At 47.2% G+C, this 23065-nt stretch overlaps 1 protein-coding gene across 1 annotated transcript in view; it reads left to right on the plus strand.

Moving 5' to 3' along the window:
- The window catches only part of LOC126292165 (uncharacterized), a 291437-nt gene that overhangs the window by 259816 nt on the left and 8556 nt on the right, over nucleotides 1–23065 (plus strand). The gene's annotated exons all lie outside the window — the stretch shown is intronic.

A 23065-nucleotide genomic window follows, 5' to 3' on the forward strand; every position in this document is an offset into this window, starting at 1 on the left:
CCAATCCAACGTTGAGGCACGTTGGCATTGAGGAAACTGTGCACATTGTTAGTGCGGTGGTGCTCCATCTGGCTGACAGATGAAACTGTCAGAGTCAAGTTGTGGGAATAACCAGTTCCATAGCATTGAAAGATATGATTGTTCTGTTACGGTTTCTTCCTCAAAAAAGTAGGGTCCACAAACCTTGCTTTGCGAAACAGCACAAAAAAACGTTCACTTTTGGTGAATCACTTTCGTTTTAAATTGTTTCATGAGGATTTTCGAGCCCCCATATACGCACATTATGACATTGAACCTTACTGCTAATATGGAAAGTTGTCTCATCGCTGAATGTCCTTTAGAATAGCATTGCTAAAGTTCACTCGCTTCACTTTGTCACTCGCAATGTCACAATGTCGCATACCATCCACTTTGGTCGCATACACGCAGTCCTTCACGAATCCCCACATGAAGATATGAAGTGGTGTAATGTCGGGTGAATATGGTGGCCAGGCAATGGGTCCTCTGTGTCCGATTCAACGATTGGGAAATTTCCTATCCAGGAACTTGGGAATGGCATTTGACCAATGCATTAGAGCTCCAACTTGTTGAATAATGATGTAGGGTTTCAAGTGTTGTATTTGAGGGTACACATACTGCTCCAAGATATCCAGATGCACTGACCTGTTCACTGTTTGTTCTGCAAAGAAGAGGTCCAACAATCCTATAATGCATTAGCCTACATCAGACGCTTAGTTTAGGGCTATCACGAACATGTTTAGTGACAAGATGCGGATTTTGCGAACCCCAAATCCGAACATTATGCCTATTAACCCTTCCTGATAGGTGAAAGGTTGCCTCATCTGAAAATAAACGTATTTCCAGGAAGCTGGCACCCATATCAATATGCTGTAGCATATGCACAGCAAATTCTTGTTGGCGTGGTTTGTCGTTTGGCGCCAGATGTTGCAGAATTTGCATTTTGTAAGCACACATACGAAGACGCTGGTGAACTACACGATGCAATGTTGATCGAAGTACATCAAGTTGCCTAGATGCTTGACGAACTTACTCACTTGAGCTACTATGAAACATTTATCTGATGTCCTCCACTGTCTCTTCTGAAACTCTGTAAAGTGCACTGACAGAATGTTACAAAACACTTCCTGTTGCCAGAAACTTCCTATACCATTCCTTAATTGTTTACACAGCAGGTGGATCACATTCATACACACGACGATAATTTCTTTGCACAGTAATCGCCGATTTTGTTTCTGAAAACTACATTACTGCCTGCACGCATTGCTGTGCAGTCACCATTTTCACCTCATGCGACCGCACGTGCACCATTCTGGCGGTGATACTTCGCACTTCTGACGAAGGGAATATGAATTCTTTGTGATGATCTACAGTGTGGTGCGTTTTTCATTGTTTAATCTATTGTGGTTTTTCTCTGCTGGGTCCTTGAAATCAGGGAGGTTGGAGTGGGACACCCTGTACATTGAAACGACCACATTCTTTATGTAGCGACACGAAACTACTCAAGATTAATTTTGACACTTTACATTAGTAAAAAAGAGTAATTTTTAAAAGCATCAAAACTTAATATTTTCATCTTCAAGCATTTAACGGAGCGTGCAAATGCTCCTGGAACAATCAACTTTGTATAAAAATCTGCACCAGCCAGGAAATGAAAGCAGACTCCTTGTTTCACAGACAAGTATTCCATCACAAAGCCACACTGCCTGTCGAAATTTTTACCGCACTTCAGTCTATTAAAGACAATTTTCTCGAGAATATTTGAAATCTGATCATGCCATGAAGGCCTAACAGTACCGACCGACCGCCATGTCATCCTTGGGCGACAGGCATCACTGGACGAGCACATGATCTGCACACCGCTCTGCCAGCCGTCGTCAGTTTTTGTGACCGGAGCCGCTCCTTCCCAATCCAGTTGCTCCTCAGTTTGCCTCACAAGAGCTGAGTGGTCCCGCTCTTGCCAACAGCGCTTAACTTTGGTGATCTGATGGGGACCGGTGTTACCACTGCGGCAAGACCGCTGGCATAAACTACCTGAATACATAATTAAGTTTTTTTTACCGAAAGAGAGTCACGGCACCAATACTGATAGCAAGTGAAAACATAAAAAATTACACTACTGGCCATTAAAATTGCTACACCAAGAAGAAATACAGATAATAAACGGGAATTTATTGGACAGATATATTATACTAGAACTGACACGTGATTACATTTTCACGCAATTTGGGTGCATATATCCTGAGAAATCAGTACCCAGAACAACCGCCTCTGACCGCAATAACGGCCTTGATACGCCTGGGCATTGAGTCAAACAGACCTTGGATGGCGTGTACAGGTACAGCTGCCCATGCAGCTTCAACACGATACCACGGTTCGTCAAGAGTAGTGACTGGCGTACTGTGACGAGCCAGTTGCTCGACCACCATTGACCAGACGTTTTCAGTTGGTGAGAGATTTGGAGAATGTGCTGGCCAGGGCAGCAGTCGAACATTTTCTGTATCCAGAAAGGCCCGTACAGGAACTGCAACATGCGGTCGTGCATTATCCTCCTGAAATGTAGGGTTTCGCAGGGATCGAATGACGGGTAGAGCCACGGGTCGTAACACATCTGAAATGTAACGTCCACTGTTCAAACTGCCGTCAATGCGAACAAGAGGTGGCCGACACGTGTAACCAATGGCACCCCATACCATCACGCCGGGTGACACGCCACTATGGCAATGAGGAATACACGCTTCCGATGTGCGTTGACAGCGATGTCGCCAAACACGGATGCAAATCTTAATGATGTTTTGCTGTTCGTGCACACAAGTTCGTGGTTGAGTACACCATCGCAGGCGCTCCTGTCTGTGATGCAGCGTCAAGGGTAACTGCAGCCATGGTCTCCGAGCTGATAGTCCATGCTGCTGCAAACGTCGTCGAACTGTTCGTGCAGATGGTTGTTGTCTTGCAAACGTCCCCATCTGTTGACTCAGGGATATAGATGTGGCTGGACGATCCGTTACAGCCATGCGGATAAGACGCCTGTCATCTCGACTGCTTGTGGTAAGAGGCCGTTGCGATCCAGCATGGCGTTCCGTATTACCCTCCTGAAACCACCGATTCCATATTCTGCTAACAGTCGTTGGATCTCGACCAACGCTAGTAGCAATGTCGCGATACGATAAACCACAATCGCGATAACCTACAATCCGACCCTTATCAAAGTCGGAAACGTGATGGTACGCATTTCTCCTCCTTACACGAGGCATCAAAAATCAACGTTTCACCAGGCAACGCCGGTCAACTGCTGTTTGTGTATGAGAAATCGGTTGGAGACTTTCCTCATTTCAGTACGTTGTAGGCGTCGCCACCGGCTCCAGGTTTGTGTGAATGCTCTGAAAAGCTAATCATTTGCATATCACAGCATCCTCCCTGTCGGTTAAATTTCGCGTCTGTAGCACGTCATCTTCGTGGCTCTGAGCACTATGGGACTTAACATCTATGGTCATCAGTCCCCTAGAACTTAGAACTACTTAAACCTAACTAACCTAATGACATCACACAACACCCAGTCATCACGAGGCAGAGAAACGTCATCTTCGTGGTGTAGCGATTGTAATGGCCAGTAGTGAAAGTGTGACTGGCATACTATTCGTGTATATGTACCAGTCACACGGCGAAGAAATGAGATATGGCGTTCAAAGGCGGAGACAGCAGCCAGGCGATAGAGAAACGGGACTTCCTGTCGCCGTTTATCAACAGAGGACCACTCCCGCGAGCAGGCAGCTGCGTGAGGGGGCATCGAACCGAGGCGAAGCGACCTTGCCAAGTGGGTCGCCCGGTTTCTCCAGGTATCGCAACAGGTCTGCGCCACGCATGCGCAGTCCAGATACCGCAACAGGCTGGCGCTCAGCCGCACAGCGAGCGTCCTTGAGTAGCCGTCACTCAGCCGGTCCGGCGGTCGGCTCGCCGCATTCCGCGCCGGCAGGTTCTGCAGCACATCCGTGTCCGCGTCGAGGCGGGGCGCGATCGCGGCCCCCCAGGTTCAGTCCGGCTCTGCTCATGAATTTGGTAATGTGGCCCCGATACGCTCGTCGCCCAAATTAGAGTTGCCTTTCGCGCTTCCGCTGAAACATCCTGGCAGATTAAAATTGTCTGACGAACCGGGACTCAAACATGTTACCTCGTTTCGCGAGCAACTGATATTATTTAGAAGAAAAAAAAAAAACAAGGGATATTTAACAGTGAATAAATACGCTATCTGGTCAAAATCAACTATCAGCACGTGTTAAGTACGCCCATACCTTGTTCCCAAAGAAAAGGAAGTAGAGCGTATGGCTGGAAACCGAGAGAATCTCGATCGCACCACGCATTTTTTCAGTCTTCTTCTTAACCTAGCCTCAACGACGTGAGCAGTCACCAGACACAACACGTGCTGCAGCTGAAGGTCCAATTTCCCCCACTTGACAACTGGGATAGGCCAAAGTGGCATGCAACTGAAAGACTTGCACCAGGCCATTTAGCGACACGAAATTACTGTAAAAGTGGACAGCGAATTTGGACGCTTCGGTCTACAGCGAACTGGACTTTCTGACCCATTGCGAACGTCTTCCATTGGGTTCAGATCTGGACTCTGGGCAGGTCGGTAGATTCCAGGAATGTTACTGTCCACAATCCATTGCCTTACACATGCCGCTTTATGACAGGCTATATTCTTGTGCTGTACGATGACTGTTCCCAAACCGTTGGTGTACTGTGCACTGCATGCAATGCTCTAAAAAACTATCCACATTCTTCCTCAGGACGGGTTCCCTAAGTTCTACAAGGGAAGTACACCGCAGTCACGAAAAACACCTCCATACCATGGCACCATATCCTCTGTACGACACAGTAGTCGCTACACAAGACGGCACGCAGCATTCTCCCTTTGCCTTTACGACGTCTTTCACTGTGCCGGGGACACTTTCAATGAGGTGAAACTTCCTGGCAGGTTAAAACTGAGTGCCGGATCGAGACTCGAACTCGGCATCGTTGTCGTTGGAAGGCAAGGGCTCTATCAACCGAGCTGCCCAAGCAAGACTCACGACCCGTCTTCACAGCTCTACTTCTACATCTACATCCAAACTCCGCAACCCATCCGACGGTGTGTGGCGGAGGGTACTTTGAGTATGTCGGTTCTCCCTTCTATTCCAGTCTGGTATTGTTAGTGGAAAGAAAGATTGTCGGTATGCCTCTATGTGGGCTCTAATCTCTCTGATTTTATCCTCATGGTCTCTTCGCGAGATATACGTACGATGGCGCAATATACTGCTTGACTCTTCGGTGAAGGTTTGTTCTCGAAACTTCAACAAAAGCCCGTACCGAGCTACTGAGCGTCTCTCCTGCAAAGCCTTCCACTGGAGTTTATCTGTTACCTCCGTAACGCTTTCGCCATTACTAAATGATCGCCGGCCGGTGTCGGCGTGCGGCTCTAGGCGCTTCAGTTTGGAACCGCGTGACTGCTACGGTCGTAGGTTCGAATCCTGCCTCGGGCATGGATGTGTGTGATGTCCTTAGGTTAGTTAGGTTCAAGTAGATCTACGTTCTAGGGGACAGATGACCACAGATGTTAAGTCCCATAGTGCTCATAGTCATTTGAACCATTTCAACTAAATGCTCCTGTAACGAAGTGCGCTGTTCTCCGTTGGATCGTCTCTATCTCTCCCATCATCCCTATCTGGTACGGATCCCACACTGCTGAGCAATATTCAAGCAGTGGGCGAACAAGTGTACTGTAACCTACTTCCTTTGTTTGCGGATTGCATTTCCTTAGGATTCTTGCAATGAATCTGTCTGGCATCTGCTTTACCGACGATCAACTTTGTATGATCATTCCATTTTAATTGACTCCTAATGCCTACTCCCAGATAATTTATGGAATTAACTGCTTCTAGTTGCTGACCTGCTATTTTGTAGCTAAATGGTAAGGGATCTATCTTTCTATGTATTTGCAGCTCATTACAGTTGTCTACATTGAGATTCAATTACCATTCCCTGCACCATACGTCAATTCGTTGCAGATCCTCCTGCATTTCAGTACAATTTTCCATTGTTACAACCTCTCGATATACCGCAGCATCATCCGCAAAAAGCCTCAGTGAACTTCCGATGTTATCCGCAAGATCATTTATGTATATTGTGAATAGCCAGTACCTCGTGTCCTACAATCCAAACTTCGCTGAAGGTCTCCGGCGAAACTTGCAGAACAAGCGCTCCTGGAATAAAGGATACTGCGGAGAGATGGCTTAGCCACAGGCTGGGGGATGTTCCAGAATGAAATTTTCACCCTGCAGCGCAGTGTGCGCTGATATCAAACTTCCTGTCGGCAAATGTTGTGTTTAGGAATCCTGCATACTCGGTTTGGTAGATAAAGAATTAAATAACTCGTATTAATGAGTTTTATTATACACATCAATAAAAAGTTTTGCTTCACCCCGGTTTCCAGAACTCCTAACGATAGACGTTGACTGTGGATATTGCATCACAGACACAGTCCCTTTGACTGTTCAGAGATGTCACTAAACCCGCCCAAAGATGTAAACAACCATGCATGAGCAGCGCCTATTACACGGAGGGGGTCCAACAGCCGATCAGTTCCAATCATTCCACCAGGAAGGAGGTACACGGCTCGTGTTGCCTGTAGTTCTATCATGCCGCTGTTCGATCGTGTCCGCATTGTTACTTTGTGCCAGGAAGGGCTCTCAACGAGGAAAGTGTCCAGGCGTCTCGGAGTGAACCAAAGTGATGTTGTTCGGACATGGAGCAGATACAGAGAGACAGGAATTGTCGATGACATGCGACGCTCAGGCCGCCCAAGAGCTATTACTGCAGTGGATGACCGCTACCTACGCATTATGGCATGGAGGAACCCTGAGAGCAACCCCACCATGTTGAATAATGCTCTTCGTGAAGCGACAGGACGTAGTGTTACGACTCAAGCTGTGCACAATAGGCTGCACGATGCGAAACTTCACTCCCGGCGTCCACGGCGAGGTCCATCTTTGCAACCACGACACCATGCAGCGTGGTACAGATGGGTCTAACAACATGCCGAATTCACCGATGAGTGTCGCATATGCTTTCAACCACACAGTCGTCGGAGACGTATTTGGAGGCAATCTGGTGAGGCTGAACGCCTTAGACACACTGTCCAGCGAGTGCAGCAGGGTGGAGGTTCCCTGATGTTTTGGGGTGGCATTATGTGGGACCGACGTACGCCGCTGGTGGTTATGGAAGGCGCCCTAATGGCTGTACGAAACGTGAATGCCATCCTCTAGCCGATAGTACAACCCTGGCGGAAGCATATTGGCGAGGCATTCGTCTTCATGAACGACAATTCGCGCCCCCATTGTGCTCATAAACGAAATCGCTCGACTAGAGTGGCCTGCATGTTCTCCAGACATGAACCCTATCGAACATGACTGTGATACACTCCTGGAAATGGAAAAAAGAACACATTGACACCGGTGTGTCAGACCCACCATACTTGCTCCGGACACTGCGAGAGGGCTGTACAAGCAATGATCACACGCACGGCACAGCGGACACACCAGGAACCGCGGTGTTGGCCGTCGAATGGCGCTAGCTGCGCATCATTTGTGCACCGCCGCCGTCAGTGTCAGCCAGTTTGCCGTGGCATACGGAGCTCCATCGCAGTCTTTAACACTGGTAGCATGCCGCGACAGCGTGGGCGTGAACCGTATGTGCAGTTGACGGACATTGAGCGAGGGCGTATAGTGGGCATGCGGGAGGCCGGGTGGACGTACCGCCGAATTGCTCAACACGTGGGGCGTGAGGTCTCCACAGTACATCGATGTTGTCGCCAGTGGTCGGCGGAAGGTGCACGTGCCCATCGACCTGGGACCGGACCGCAGCGACGCACAAATGCACGCCAAGACCATAGGATCCTACGCAGTGCCGTACGGGACCGCACCGCCACTTCCCAGCAAATTAAGGACACTGTTGCTCCTGGGGTATCGGCGAGGACCATTGGCAACCGTCTCCATGAAGCTGGGCTACGGTCCCGCACACCGTTAGGCCGTCTTCCGCTCACGCCCCAACATCGTGCAGCCCGCCTCCAGTGGTGTCCCGACAGGCGTGAATGGAGGGACGAATGGAGACGTGTCGTCTTCAGCGATGGGAGTCGCTTCTGCCTTGGTGTCAATGATGGTCGTATGCGTGTTTGGCGCCGTGCAGGTGAGCGCCACAATCAGGACTGCATACGACCGAGGCACACAGGGCCAACACCCGGCATCATGGTGTGGGGAGCGATCTCCTACACTGGCCGTACACCTCTGGTGATCGTCGAGGGAACACTGAATAGTGCACGGTACATCCAAACCGTCATCGAACCCATCGTTCTACCATTCCTAGACCGGCAAGGGAACTTGCTGTTCCAACAGGACAATGCACGTCCGCATGTATCCCGTGCCACCCAACGTGCTCTAGAAGGTGTAAGTCAACTACCGTGGCCAGCAAGATCTCCGGATCTGTCCCCCATTGAGCATGTTTGGGACTGGATGAAGCGTCGTCTCACGCGGTCTGCACGTCCAGCACGAACGCTGGTCCAACTGAGGCGCCAGGTGGAAATGGCATGGCAAGCCGTTCCACAGGACTACATCCAGCATCTCTACGATCGTCTCCATGGGAGAATAGCAGCCTGCATTACTGCGAAAGGTGGATATACACTGTACTAGTGCCGACATTCTGCATGCTCTGTTGCCTGTATCTATGTGCCTGTGGTTCTGTCAGTGTGATCATGTGATGTGTCTGATCCCAGGAATGTGTCAATAAAGTTTCCCCTTCCTGGGACAATGAATTCACGGTGTTCTTATTTCAATTTCCAGGAGTGTAGATTGAAAAGAGCTGTTTATGGATGACGTGACCCACCAACCACTCTGAGGGTGCTATACCGAATCGCCGTTGGGCAGTGGGACAATCTGGACCAACAGTGCCTTGATGAACTTGCAGATAGGTTGCCACGACTAATACAGACATGAATCAATGCAAGAGGACGTGCTACTGGGTGTTAGAGGTACCGGTGTGTACAGCAATCTGGACCACCGCCTCTGAAGTTCTGGCTGTGTGGTGGTACAAAATGCAATGCGTGGTTTTTATGAGCAATAAAGAGGACGTAAATGATGTTTACGTTGATCTCTATTCCAATTTTCCGCACAGGTTCCGGAACTCTCGAAACCGAGGCGATGCAAAACTTTTTTTGATGAGTGTAGAAATGTAGTGGAGGGAGTCTCAAACTTCAGCAGGGTTCCAGGAATGGCGACCGCGTAAGGCACAGTCCAGCTCAGATCATGTGCAGACAAATGGGAAAAATGTTCGATAACGAGGTCGGCGCTCAGTTTCGTTATGGGAGGTCTGTAATAAGTCAAGGTTTGGTTTATCGTCATCAGTAGACAGGTAAGTGACTGTCCATCCCTTGACTCATATAATAGGGTGATTTTGGCGGGGGGGGGGGGGGGGGGGGGAATACGATTTGTGGCAATAGAGAAACCAGAATCATGCTGTGGCTCATTATTGAAAAAACTTACACAACTGAAATGTTGTCCTCTTCAATATAGTCCCATCCCCGACACATGCACCGTTCCATGCAAATTTTCCACTGTTGGAAGCAATGCTGCTTTTCTGTTACGCTGTTCGATTTTTCCTTCGCGGACTCGAACCTGGCTCCTCTGAGCACAGCCTTCAGTTTTCGGAAGAGAAAGAAGTCGCATCGTGCTAGGTCAGGCGAATACGGTGGATGTACCATCGCTGGAATTTTGGTTTTCGCCAAAAATCGCTTCACGGACATCACATTATGGGCGACGCGTTGTCCTGACGAAGATTCCATGACCTTCTCTTCCACAGACCTGGTGTCCTTCGTTGCACACGCTCACATAAGGTCCTCAGAACAGTCACGTAATACGAAGAACAAAGCGCGCATGAGCAAATCAAAAGTCAAAGCAATGACGATTGTTTCCTTCGATATCAGAGGGATTTTCTACATTGATTGGGTGCCTGAAGATCAGGCTGTCAATCAAGCAGGATGGGATTTACGTCAATGCCCACCAGCCGCTTACGTCAGCCGCACATAATGCCACTGCAAAGCAGCAGGGAACCACACAGTGTGCTAGGGATCTAAGTGTAGACACACTCCTGGAAATTGAAATAAGAACACCGTGAATTCATTGTCCCAGGAAGGGGAAACTTTATTGACACATTCCTGGGGTCAGATACATCACATGATCACACTGACAGAACCACAGGCACATAGACACAGCCAACAGAGCATGCACAATGTCGGCACTAGTACAGTGTATATCCACCTTTCGCAGCAATGCAGGCTGCTATTCTCCCATGGAGACGATCGTAGAGATGCTGGATGTAGTCCTGTGGAACGGCTTGCCGTGCCATTTCCACCTGGCGCCTCAGTTGGACCAGCGTTCGTACTGGACGTGCAGACCGCGTGAGACGACGCTTCATCCAGTCCCAAACATGCTCAATCGGGGACAGATCCGGAGATCTAGCTGGCCAGGGTAGTTGACTTACACCTTCAAGAGCACGTTGGGTGGTACGGGATACATGCGGACGTGCATTGTCCTGTTGGAACAGCAAGTTCCCTTGCCGGTCTAGGAATGGTAGAACGATAGGTTCGATGACGGTTTGGATGTACCGTGCACTGTTCAGTGTCCCCTCGACGATCACCAGAGGTGTACGGCCAGTATCGGAGATCGCTCCCCACACCATGATGCCGGGTGTTGGCCCTGTGTGCCTCGGTCGTATGCAGTCCTGACTGTGGCGCTCACCTGCACGGCGCCAAACACGCATACGACCATCATTGGCACCAAGGCAGAAGCGACTCTCATCGCTGAAGTCGACACGTCTCCATTCGTCCCTCCATTCACGCCTGTCGCGACACCACTGGAGGCGGGCTGCTCGATGTTGGGGCGTGAGCGGAAGACGGCCTAACGGTGTGCGGGACCGTAGCCCAGCTTCATGGAGACGGTTGCGAATGGTCCTCGCCGATACCCCAGGAGCAACAGTGTCCCTAATTTGCTGGGAAGTGGCGGTGCGGTCCCCTACGGCACTGCGTAGAATCCTACGGTCTTGGCGCGCATCCGTGCGTCGCTGCGGTCCGGTCCCAGGTCGACGGGCACGTGCACCTTCCGCCGACCACTGGCGACAACATCGATGTACTGTGGAGACCTCACGCCCCACGTGTTGAGCAATTCGGCGGTACGTCCACCCGGCCTCCCGCATGCCCACTATACGCCCTCGCTCAAAGTTTGTCAACTGCACATACGGTTCACGTCCACGCTGTCGGGGCATGCTACCAGTGTTAAAGTCTGCGATGGAGCTCCGTATGCCACGGCAAACTGGCTGACACTGACGGCGGCGGTGCACAAATGCTGCGCAGCTAGCGCCATTCGACGGCCAACACCGCGGTTCCTGGTGTGTCCGCTGTGCCGTGCGTGTGGTCATTGCTTGTACAGCCCTCTCGCAGTGTCTGGAGCAAGTATGGTGGGTCTGACACACCGGTGTCAATGTGTTCTTTTTTCCATTTCCAGGAGTGTATTTCTATTCATGTCTAAGGACAGTGCACTTAATAATGTTGCATTAGTATTTACTTCATATGCAGACTAACAATTACAGCTATTATTAGTAGTAGGTTTTTAGATTGGCTAGTACCTCCAAGTACCTGTGGCTCACGCAAGCCATGAATAATGAGCGTACGGCATTGGTGGCCGGGAGACCCCTCGCGGGGCGGTTCGGCCGCCGCTCCACAAGTTCTTTAACGCCACTACGGCGACTTGCGAGTGAATGAGGATGAAATGATGATGAAAGACACACAACACCCAGTCATCTCGTGGCAGAGAAAATCCCTGACCCCGCCGGGAATCCAACCCGGCACCCCGTGCGCGGGAAGCGAGAACGCTACCGCAAGAGCATGAGCCGCGGACTAGCAAGCCATTAGTGTTCATTTTCCCCTGGGCAGCAGGTCAGTCGATTGAAGTGTGGATGCATGGATGCAACACGGGTTGTCAGTACTGATAGGTGTAGTTTACTTCAAGGCGCAGTTACGACGGCGCAGAATATCTCAGATAGCCTATTATGTGATATGCCTGTGGGAAGGCTGTTAGACACAGAGAAACAACAACTAATACACATAAGTCGGTAAATATTAAGGTATCAGCTATCACAATATTTGTACCTATACCCCTAACATATACTGTACGAGGGGTAACAAAGAAAAAAGAAAAAATATTTCTTGAAAGCTATATATTTTCAAATTGTTTACTAAAAAACCTGGCCTACCAGTTCCTCCAACACACACACACACACACACACACACACATACTATTAAGAACCATGTTCTGCCTTTTGTAACGACCCCATCACAAAGCGCGGTGAATTCAGTAAAGTTACTCCTTCTAAATAAAAGTCTCATTTCTGTTCGTCTCATTGCTTATTTCTCCCAGAAAGCTTTTTCTTATGCCTGGTCCAAGTTTCATCGAGCTTTGTTGGTTCAAATGGCTCTGAGCTCAATGGGACGTAACATCTGAGGTCTTCAGTCCCCTACGAGGTACATTCAAGTTCTAAGGCCTCCGACTTTTTTTCTCAGGACTGGATAGAGATAGAAACATGCGCATTGTTTTAAAATGAGGCCACGTTCATTGTCAATACGTCCCAGAGATAGCAGCACCGTACGGCAGATGGAATTTTACCGCCAGCGGCGAGAATGAGAACTGTTTTAAATACTTAAAATGGCGACATTTCCCTTACTTGAACAGCGTGCAATCATTCGTTTTCAGAATTTGCGTGGTGTGAAACCAATTGAAATTCATCGACAGTTGAAGGAGACATGTGGTGATGGAGTTATGGATGTGTCGAAAGTGCGTTCGTGGGTGCGACAGTTTAATGAAGGCAAACAACAACCTGAAACAACCTCAGGCTCGCACAAGCTGGTCTGACGACATGATCGAGAAAGTGGAGAGAATTGTTTTGGGGAATCGCCGAATGACTGTTGAACAGATCGCCTCCAGAGTTGGCATTTCTGTGGGTTCTGTGCACACAATCCTACATGACGACCTGAAAATGCGAAAAGTGTCATCCAGGTGGGTGCCACGAATGCTGACAGACGACCACATGGCTGCCCGTGTGGCATATTGCCAAGCAATGTTGACGCGCAACGACAGCATGAATGGGACTTTCTTTTCGTCGGTTGTGGCAATGGATGAGACGTGGATGCCATTTTTCAATCCAGAAACAAAGCGCCAGTCGGGTTAATGGAAGCACACAGATTCACCGCCACCAAAAAAATTTCGGGTAACCGCCAGTGCTGAAAAAATGATGGCGTCCATGTTCTGGGACAGCGAGGGCGTAATCCTTACCCATTGCGTTCCAAAGGGCACTACGGTAACAGGTGCATCCTACGAAAATGTTTTGAAGAACAAATTCCTTCCTGCAGTGCAACAAAAATGTCCGGGAAGGGCTGCGCGTGTGCTGTTTCACCAAGACAACGCACCCGCACATCGAGCTAACGTTACGCAACAGTTTCTTCGTGATAACAACTTTGAAGTGATTTTTCATGCTCCCTACTCACCTGACCTGGCTCCTAGTGACTTTTTGCTTTTTCCAACAATGAAAGACACTCTCCATGGCCGCACATTCACCAGCCGTTCTGCTATTTACTCAGCGATTTTCCAGTGGTCAAAACAGACTCCTAAAGAAGCCTTCGCCGCTGCCATGGAATCATGGCGTCAGCGTTGTGAAAAATGTGTACGTTGCAGGGCGATTACGTCGAGAAGTAATGCCAGTTTCATCGATTTCGGGTGAGTAGTTAATTAGAAAAAAAATCGGAGGCCTTATAACTTGAATGCACCTCGTAGAACTTAGAACTACTTAAACCTAACTGACCTAAGGACATCACACACATCCATGCCCGAGGCAGGATTCGAACCATGGGACCGTAGCGGCCGCGCGGTTCCAGACTGTAGCGCCTAGAACTGCTCGGCCACCCCGGCCGGCCGAGCCTTGTTACTTGACAATGACACACCACGCGGTAGTTACGTTCTTTCTTAACGGTTTTCATGCCTGTGTATCTGGGCGTAGAGTACACTCTAGGATCCTGCAGGTCGTGAGACAGACAGAGAGGTAGAAAGTGACGTAAACAAAAGGACGGTCTGCTTCGCGCGAAGACGCCGCATTCCACAGGCGTGTCGGTAGAGAAAGCGCGTACCGTTCAAGTTCAGCAGGAGAAAGTGTTGACCGCCACAGGAGTCTGGCTAGTGCGTAGAGGCAACACCGACTCAAAGGAAGGTCTCGGCGCTTGTTCGTGACGTCATGTCAGCTAGGCACGGCGAACGCCAGGTCTGATGCAGGCATACTCATAATGGTGGTGTCTCCCTCTCTGACACAGGAAAATGTGAAACTATTGGCGGTAGTTGACCAACACACGTTGTTCTGAGAGATTTCTGCAATCAATTAATTGTGCAATCCACCACACTTCTTAACAAATTGTGTACTCCTGAACTTAAATTTCCGCCAGTTTTAAGGATTGACATACAAAAACAACTTCATGGTCCAGCAGCAACAGAATTCGTGCTTCCTTACCATATTTGTAAATCTGAGGAAGTTACGTTTGTTCAAATGGTTCAAATGGCTCTGAGCACTATGGCACTAAACTTGTGAGGTCATCAGTCCCCTAGAACTTAGAACAACTTAAACCTAACTAACCTAAGGACATCACACACATCCATGCCCGAGGCAGGATTCGAACCTGCGACCGTAGCGGTCGCGCGGCTCCAGACTGAAGCGCCTAGAACCGCTCGGCCACCAGCGGCACGTTTGTACTGGGTTGCTTTTACAAGATACTGTGAACATATTTCTGTTCTTCTTTAGGTGTCTTGGTTGACTATGGGGTGAGGAGCACTGAATGTTAATGAAATATCTTGCGATTGTACGCGTTTGGGGACGGGGTGGGGGACAGAAGAAGTGGCAAAAGAGAGATACTTGTTTTATCAAATAAATTTTTTTTATCTTATGAAGTTTCTCCTTTCAGTTGCAAGACGGGAATATTTATCTTCCCAACGTACATATTTAAAAAAAGTTTAAGCTCAGCAATATTTACGACGTATGAAGCTATTTTGTTTCCTGTTTAGAATTCCTTTCTTTGAAAACGACTGTAATCTAATGACTGGCAACAGTTGGACATTTACACATGTAAATTAGTTCACATTTCCAGTGACTATGTCAAACGAAAATAAATAAATAAATAAATAAAAGAAACGAGTTCATTCTAAGGGGGTTGGGGTAAGTTTCGATAACAAAATGGATCAAGTAAATATAGTTACTTGAATGTAAATTTTCCGAATCTTGCAATGGGGCAAAGCATCTTCTCATATTGATCTACGTTTGTTTCCACAGGATTCAGTAACGCCGAACTATGATCTTCATTTGTAGCTTTACGATAGTAAGAAAATCTTTCATCTAAATAAAACTGCAGAATCCAAAACAATACCAAACATTTGTGCAAAAATAAGAGATTTATAGTGATAAGCACTCCCAGGCGTTTCTGCCTGCAACAGACCTGGCGTTCGCCGTGCCTAGCCAAGCCCCTACCACGCCGTAGCGGGGAAGCGAGGCAACTGTCCCCCAATTGAAACAGCTGATCGCCGCCATTTGCAGGGATGAATCCTAGTACCAGGGTTGTGATTTGACGTATATGAGACGCAACAAGAACAAATTGAAGCACAAATTAAACACATGTTTGTTTAAAAAAAGTTGTGAGTACTCGAGTCTACTTTAAGAGTATACTTAAATGAATGAAGTTTCCTAATTTCCTAAATGCGTCTGCATAGAGACGCGAAATTTAAGAATGTAAGGCTCTTTCCTGACAAGGTGGAGCGAGTTCACATCGAGTTATTTGCATTAGATAATTACATGAAACTTTTAAAGTAGCAAACAGTACGATCATTATTTAATTCACGTAATTTTCCTGTCAGGTCCTGTTTGTTTTTTGCCGACTACTGTGTACATTTTGCACTCTTACTTTTGTTTAGCACAGTATTGTCTACACTCGAATTTGTAATAACCCATATCACTTTAAATACCGTAGGAATTTCATTCGCACATTAGTTTTTAACAGTGATAGCACCTCTTAAAGTGGTTGAGTTTGCAACATTTGGTTGGTTGGTTGGTTGGGAGAAGAGACCAAACAGCGAGGTCATCGGTCCCATAGGATTAGGGAAGGATGGGTAAGGAAGTCGGCCGTGCCCTTTCAAAGGAACCATCCCGGCATTTGCCTGGAGCGATTTAGGGAAATCGCGGAAAACCTAAATCGGGATGGCCGGACGCAGGATTGAACCGTCGTCCATCCGAATGCGAGTCCACTGTGCTAACCACTGCGCCACCTCGCTCGGTTTGCAACATTTAATCAAATATTTGACCATTTACGAAGTATAGTCACCACCTGACAACACATATTAAGTATCTAAACGCAATTATTCAACCTACCTCTGATTCATACTTAATATATATTTCATTGCCTTGGTAACTGGGAAAGGAACGTTCAAAATTATACACACTGACAGTATTTCCACACTATTTGACCTAGGCCTATATTGCACGATTTCCAGAACACTATACCCTTTTTCAAATGAGTTGGAAATACAAATACTGTCGGTATAGCATCGTCCTTCAGTTGACGTCTATTTACATAATTTTCCATGTAAAAATTCTCTTCAAAATGGAGAGAGCACAGCAAATGATTTGCTGTCGGTTGGAAGTTCTCTCTCCGAGTAGCGACTATCCATTTCCTATTTAGAAAATCATTTGTAAGGGGAAACCTAAACAAAAACAAACGCTGATGATGTATTATTTCTCCATGAAAATACTACATACAAGTAACAGAAAGTGACAAACAATCAGAAATGACTGACCTACGAAATGTAACATTGTTTCCGTCTTCGTCTTTGCTTCCATTATACTGTTACAATTAAAAGCAGCACACGAACGAACCCTGTTTACGCACTATTTCCCTGCAAATAGCGGCTTCTATCACGTTCAATGTGGGGACGCGACACTAGCGCTATTACGCGGTCTAGTTTTTATTTAGTGAGTCTATGTGCCTAGCTGACGTGACGTCACGAACAAGCGCCGAGGCCTTCCTTTGAGTCGGTGTTGGTAGAGGGCGCTGGGAAGCGGGGCACGCGAAGTGGTGTGCTCCGAGGCGCCACCACACGACTGGCATACAGTACCAGAAAATACACTCCTGGAAATTGAAATAAGAACACCGTGAATTCATTGTCCCAGGAGGGGGAAACCTTATTGACACATTCCTGGGGTCAGATACATCACATGATCACACTGACAGAACCACAGGCACATAGATACAGGCAACAGAGCATGCACAATGTCGGCACTAGTACAGTGTATATCCACCTTTCGCAGCAATGCAGGCTGCTATTCTCCCATGGAGACGATCGTAGAGATGCTGGATGTAGTCCTGTGGAATGGCTTGCCATGCCATTTCCACCTGGCGCATCAGTTGGACCAGCGTTCGTACTGGACGTGCAGACTGCGTGAGACGACGCTTCATCCAGTCCCAAACATGCTCAATGGGGGACAGATCCGGAGATCTAGCTGGCCAGGGTAGTTGACTTACACCTTCTAGAGCACGTTGGGTGGCACGGGATACATGCGGACGTGCATTGTCCTGTTGGAACAGCAAGTTCCCTTGCCGGTCTAGGAATGGTAGAACGATGGGTTCGATGACGGTTTGGATGTACCGTGCACTATTCAGTGTCCCCTCGACGATCACCAGAGGTGTACGGCCAGTGTAGGAGATCGCTCCCCACACCATGATGCCGGGTGTTGGCCCTGTGTGCCTCGGTCGTATGCAGTCCTGATTGTGGCGCACACCTGCACGGCGCCAAACACGCATACGACCATCATTGGCACCAAGGCAGAAGCGACTCCCATCGCTGAAGACGACACGTCTCCATTCGTCCCTCCATTCACGCCTGTCGCGACACCACTGGAGGCGGGCTGCACAATGTTGGGGCGTGAGCGGAATACGGCCTAACGGTGTGCGGGACCGTAGCCCAGCTTCATGGAGACGGTTGCGAATGGTCCTCGCCGATACCCCAGGAGCAACAGTGTCCCTAATTTGCTGGGAAGTGGCGGTGCGGTCCCCTACGGCACTGCGTAGGATCCTACGGTCTTGGCGTGCATCCGTGCGTCGCTGCGGTCCGGTCCCAGGTCGACGGGCACGTGCACCTTCCGCCGACCACTGGCGACAACATCGATGTACTGTGGAGACCTCACGCCCCACGTGTTGAGCAATTCGGCGGTACGTCCACCCGGCCTCCCGCATGCCGACTATACGCCCTCGCTCCAAGTCCGTCAGCTGCACATACGGTTCACGCCACGCTGTCGCGGCATGCTACCAGTGTTAAAGACTGCGATGGAGCTCCGTATGCCATGACAAACTGGCTGACAATGACGGCGGCGGTGCACAACCGCTGCGCAGCTAGCGCCATTCGACGACCAACACCGCGGTTCCTGGTGTGTCCGCTGTGCCGTGCGTGTGATCATTGCTTGTACAGCCCTCTCGCAGTGTCCGGAGCAAGTATGGTGGGTCTGACACACCGGTGTCAATGTGTTCTTTTTTCCATTTCCAGGAGTGTAGGTTCTGATCTTAGGGTACGCAAGTCTCTTGTGGATGAATTCGTAGGCAGAACCGTGACTAATTTGCAGACGGTGTGCCACTTCGTCAATAGTTAATCGTCTGCCCAAGAGTATAATTTCACGTGTACGCTCAATGGTTTCTTCATTTGTGGCGGTTAACGGTCGTCCAGCCCCTTCATCGTGAATAACACTCGTGCAAACGTTTCGGAATTTTTCAGTCCATTTGTAGACACGCTGTTGTGGCAAAATGCTGTTCCCGTACTGTAACGAAAGTTTTCGATGAATGTCGGCCCATGATACGCCTTCAGACCACAAAAAACGGATCACTGAACGTTGCTCTTCTTCGGTGCGAATAGACAGCGGAGCAGCCACGATTAACGCCACGGCAGCGATAACGAAACTAACGTAGCAGCTTGAAAATTGCAGATATAACAACAAATAAACGTAGCATGCGTCATTATCGTAAAAGACAGTACCACCAAAATAAAATAAAAATTATAACTAAACTGCCGATAATAATTGACTTACTCTCGTACTGCTTAACGAGTAAATTACGACAGCATTTTAAATTCTCAAATATTTATCAATAAATGTATGAAACACTGAGAATCAAATTCTTGTTGTCCTTGGATGCCATTAGGCAGGCAACCAGCAACTGCCACTGGTTGACTGTGTTCTGAGTTAACCTTTCAGCAATATACTGTAGATAACATCTTCCGCTAGACCCATTATGTCTTTCCGTAACTACACTGTCCAACACAATTGTACCAAGTGATGGCTTGATGCTTAATCCGTTTACATGTTGTGTACCACTGTCATGGTGTTCCCTATGCATATGACTAGAATTTGTAGCGGAATGCGGGGTAAATTGGCCAGGGCGGCAAAAGTGGCCATTGCATATTTTTTGCCCTGAATTGTGCTGCTGCTACCGAGAAGTAGTCGGTGTAGCTCTAATGTGCACCATCACTAATTGCAGTGATTTTGACATAAGAAGTTTGTTCCGTTATATTTTAGTAAAATCTTTTCTGATTTTCAGTGTCTGATGTAATGTAAGTAAGTTCTACTAGTCTAATTACCTCACTTACGTTAGGAGTAATATTTTTTTATCGTATCAGTGTTTTAACAAAGTCTTTTGGTCTCCAAATATCGTTCCTTGTTCTTCGTTTGGCTAAAAATGGTTCAAATGGCTCTGAGCACTATGGGACATAACTTCTGAGGTCATCAGTCGCCTAGAACTTAGAACTAATTAAACTTAACTAACTTAAGGACATCACACACATCCATTCCCACGGCAGGATTCCAACCTGCGACCGTAGCGGTCGCTCGGCTCCAGACTGTAGCGCCTAGAACCGCACGGCCACTCCGTTGTATGTTTTTGTTTGGTAGTTTCCTCGTGAACCACTAATGTCGGCTTCGTGTCCGATCGGGAAAATTAGTCACATTACTCGTTGAGAAAAGTGGCCAAGTTGTTTACCCTGGTGAGGGTTAGTTACTTCCATATATCACGCGAAACGCTGCAGGTCAGATTTCGTTCCAACTCCTTTTCAATATAAAGCTATCGCCTGAATTAATTTATATCATTTTAGACTGTCTCCGTGCTATTATTTGTGGCCTAGTAAAAAAATCCGATTGAAAACGATCTGGCCAATGCCCCTGATATTGTTTCGGATACAAGAACATCAAGATGCCTAGATAGTATGTCCGACAATCAGAACAACAAACATAGGGTCCTATTGCGATAGAACTGACCACATTAACCCCCTAGGTAGGAGAAGAAGCCACTTCGTAAGCCTTCAAAAATGCATATAGCTCATATATATTATTTTAGTTTTCACTTACAAATGGCAGGTCTTCCTGTCCAGATACTATACCAATCAGGTTCCTTTATGGTGGTACAACCGGCCCATACGTACCAACCGTATACAACCTCTCGCTCGCCAAAAGATCACACCGAGCGAGGTGGCGCAGTGGCTAGCACACTGGACTAGCATTCGGGAGGACGACGGTTGAATCCCGCGTCAACTGCTGTTTGCAGATGGCACCACTTTTATCAATATCAGCTCAGACATGGATATGCTCCAAACTGCAGCAAATGACACAATATCACAAGCATCAGTTTGGTTTCAAGCTAACGGGTTCCTGCTTAGTAAAACTCAAAAGAATGTATTTAGTTTAAGAGATCTGCCAGTGGCAGACTTCATGGATAGTGTTAAGTTCTTAGGTATTGTTATAGATAGTAAATTGACTTGGGAACCACATATTAAGTATATTAGTGCAAGGCTGTCTAGAGTGGTGTATTTGTTAAGGAATTTAAAAAACCATGTACCTGCTTTTTTTCAAAGCATTATATCTTATGGACTTTTAATATGGGGCAATAGTTCACACCTTCAGGACATTTTGGTACTTCAGAAGAAAGTAATTCGAATTATCACAAACAATGATAAACTGGACAATTGCAAACACTGTTTATCAACTTAAAAATATTAACTGTTATAAACATGTATATTTACACTGCCCTACTGCATATGGCTGATGTGCGTAGCGGATATGTTAAGTTATTAATATCGGTTATAAAGTTTTATTGATTTTTTTGTGCGTGTATGTTTCTTGCTATTGTTGAATAAGTTCCGAATGAATGGCGAAAGATGGATTACATGAAACGATGGGGTTGCTAAACTCCCTCGTAATTTATCCGCTATGGTGTAATTATATTCTGTCAATAAGCTATGTGGTTTAGTACTCAGTCCCCTGTGAGACAATGTATCACAAGCTTTACGGCGTGTAGATGACGTTTTTGTGTCTGTGATTCCGTCTCATTTAAGACTAGCAAAATTATGATTCAGGTTATGGCAAGGAAGTGTTTGATGTGAGGAAACTTTGCCGTTTTTATGCCTGTTCATTGTCACATACGAGGCAGCACTCATGCCTGGGCAAGACACAAATCCAGCTAATCACAGTTCAGACATGAATGTAGAATTGAACAACAGTTGGGAGAATGCCAGACCATCCAGTCACCATCTACATTTAACAGGGAAAGTGATGCTCGTCAAGAAACATCACCATCAAACACAACAAATGAAAAAAAAACCTCCGCCACACACCGTTGGCTGGCTTGCGGAGTATAAATGTAGACATATAAAGAGCAAATTATCAGAATACCAGCGTAGAAGAGATGTACACTCTCATGGAAACAGAAAAATAGTAGCCATCTTGACATACCTTACTACAGATTATCCAAGTCACTGAACAGCTACGAAGTGGTGGGTATGAAGATGTTTAACAAACTGCACTAGAATGGATAGAAGCTCCATTTGATTTATTTAAAGAAAAAATTATTCAGTTGGTTAGCTGCAAATCCTTGCTACTTACTTCAGGAATTTTATGACTGTAAAATATCATAGTGGTACCAGATTGCAGAGTAAGGCATAATTTCTTTAACTGCGTAATTTATTATGCAATGTTTTTCATATTATTTGTTTTTAAATATTGTATTTTATGGAAAACCAATAGTTACATAATGATCTTCAACCCATATACAGGGTATTACAAAAAGGTACGGCCAAACTTTCAGTAAACATTCCTCACACACAAAGAAAGAAAATATGTTATGTGGACATGTGTCCGGAAACACTTACTTTCCATGTTAGAGCTCATTTTGTTACTTCTCTTCAAATCACATTAATCATGGAATGGACACACACCACAGAACGTACCAGCGTGACTTCAAACACTTTCTTACAGGAAATGTTCAAAATGTCCTCCGTTAGCGAGGATACATGCATCCACCCTCCGTCTCATGGAATCCCTGATGCGCTGATGCAGCCCTGGATAATGGCGTATTGTATCACAGCCATCCACAATAAGAGCACGAAGAGTCTCTGCATTTGGTACCGGGGTTGCGTAGACAAGAGATTTCAAATGCCCCCATAAATGAAAGTCAAGAGGGTTGAGGTAAGGAGAGCGTGGAGGACATGGAATTGGTCCGCCTCTACCAATCCATCGGTCACCGAATCTGTTGTTGAGAAGCGTACGAACACTTCGAGTGAAATGTGCAGGAGCTGCATCGTGCATGAACCACATGTTGTGTCGTACTTGTAAAGGCCCATGTTCTAGCAGCACAGGTAGAGTATCCGGTATGAAATCATGATAACGTGCTCCATTGAGCGTATGTGGAAGAACATGGGGCCCAATCAAGACATCACCAACAATGCCTGCCCAAACGTTCACAGAAAATCTGTGTTGATGACGTGTTGCACAACATGTTGATCGTCAAAATTTACAATTTGATCACGTTGGAATGAAGCCTCATCCGTAAAGAGAACATTTGCACTGAAATGTG

Source organism: Schistocerca gregaria, chromosome 9 (assembly GCF_023897955.1).
Source record: "Schistocerca gregaria isolate iqSchGreg1 chromosome 9, iqSchGreg1.2, whole genome shotgun sequence".
NCBI classification, from domain to species: domain Eukaryota; kingdom Metazoa; phylum Arthropoda; class Insecta; order Orthoptera; family Acrididae; genus Schistocerca; species Schistocerca gregaria.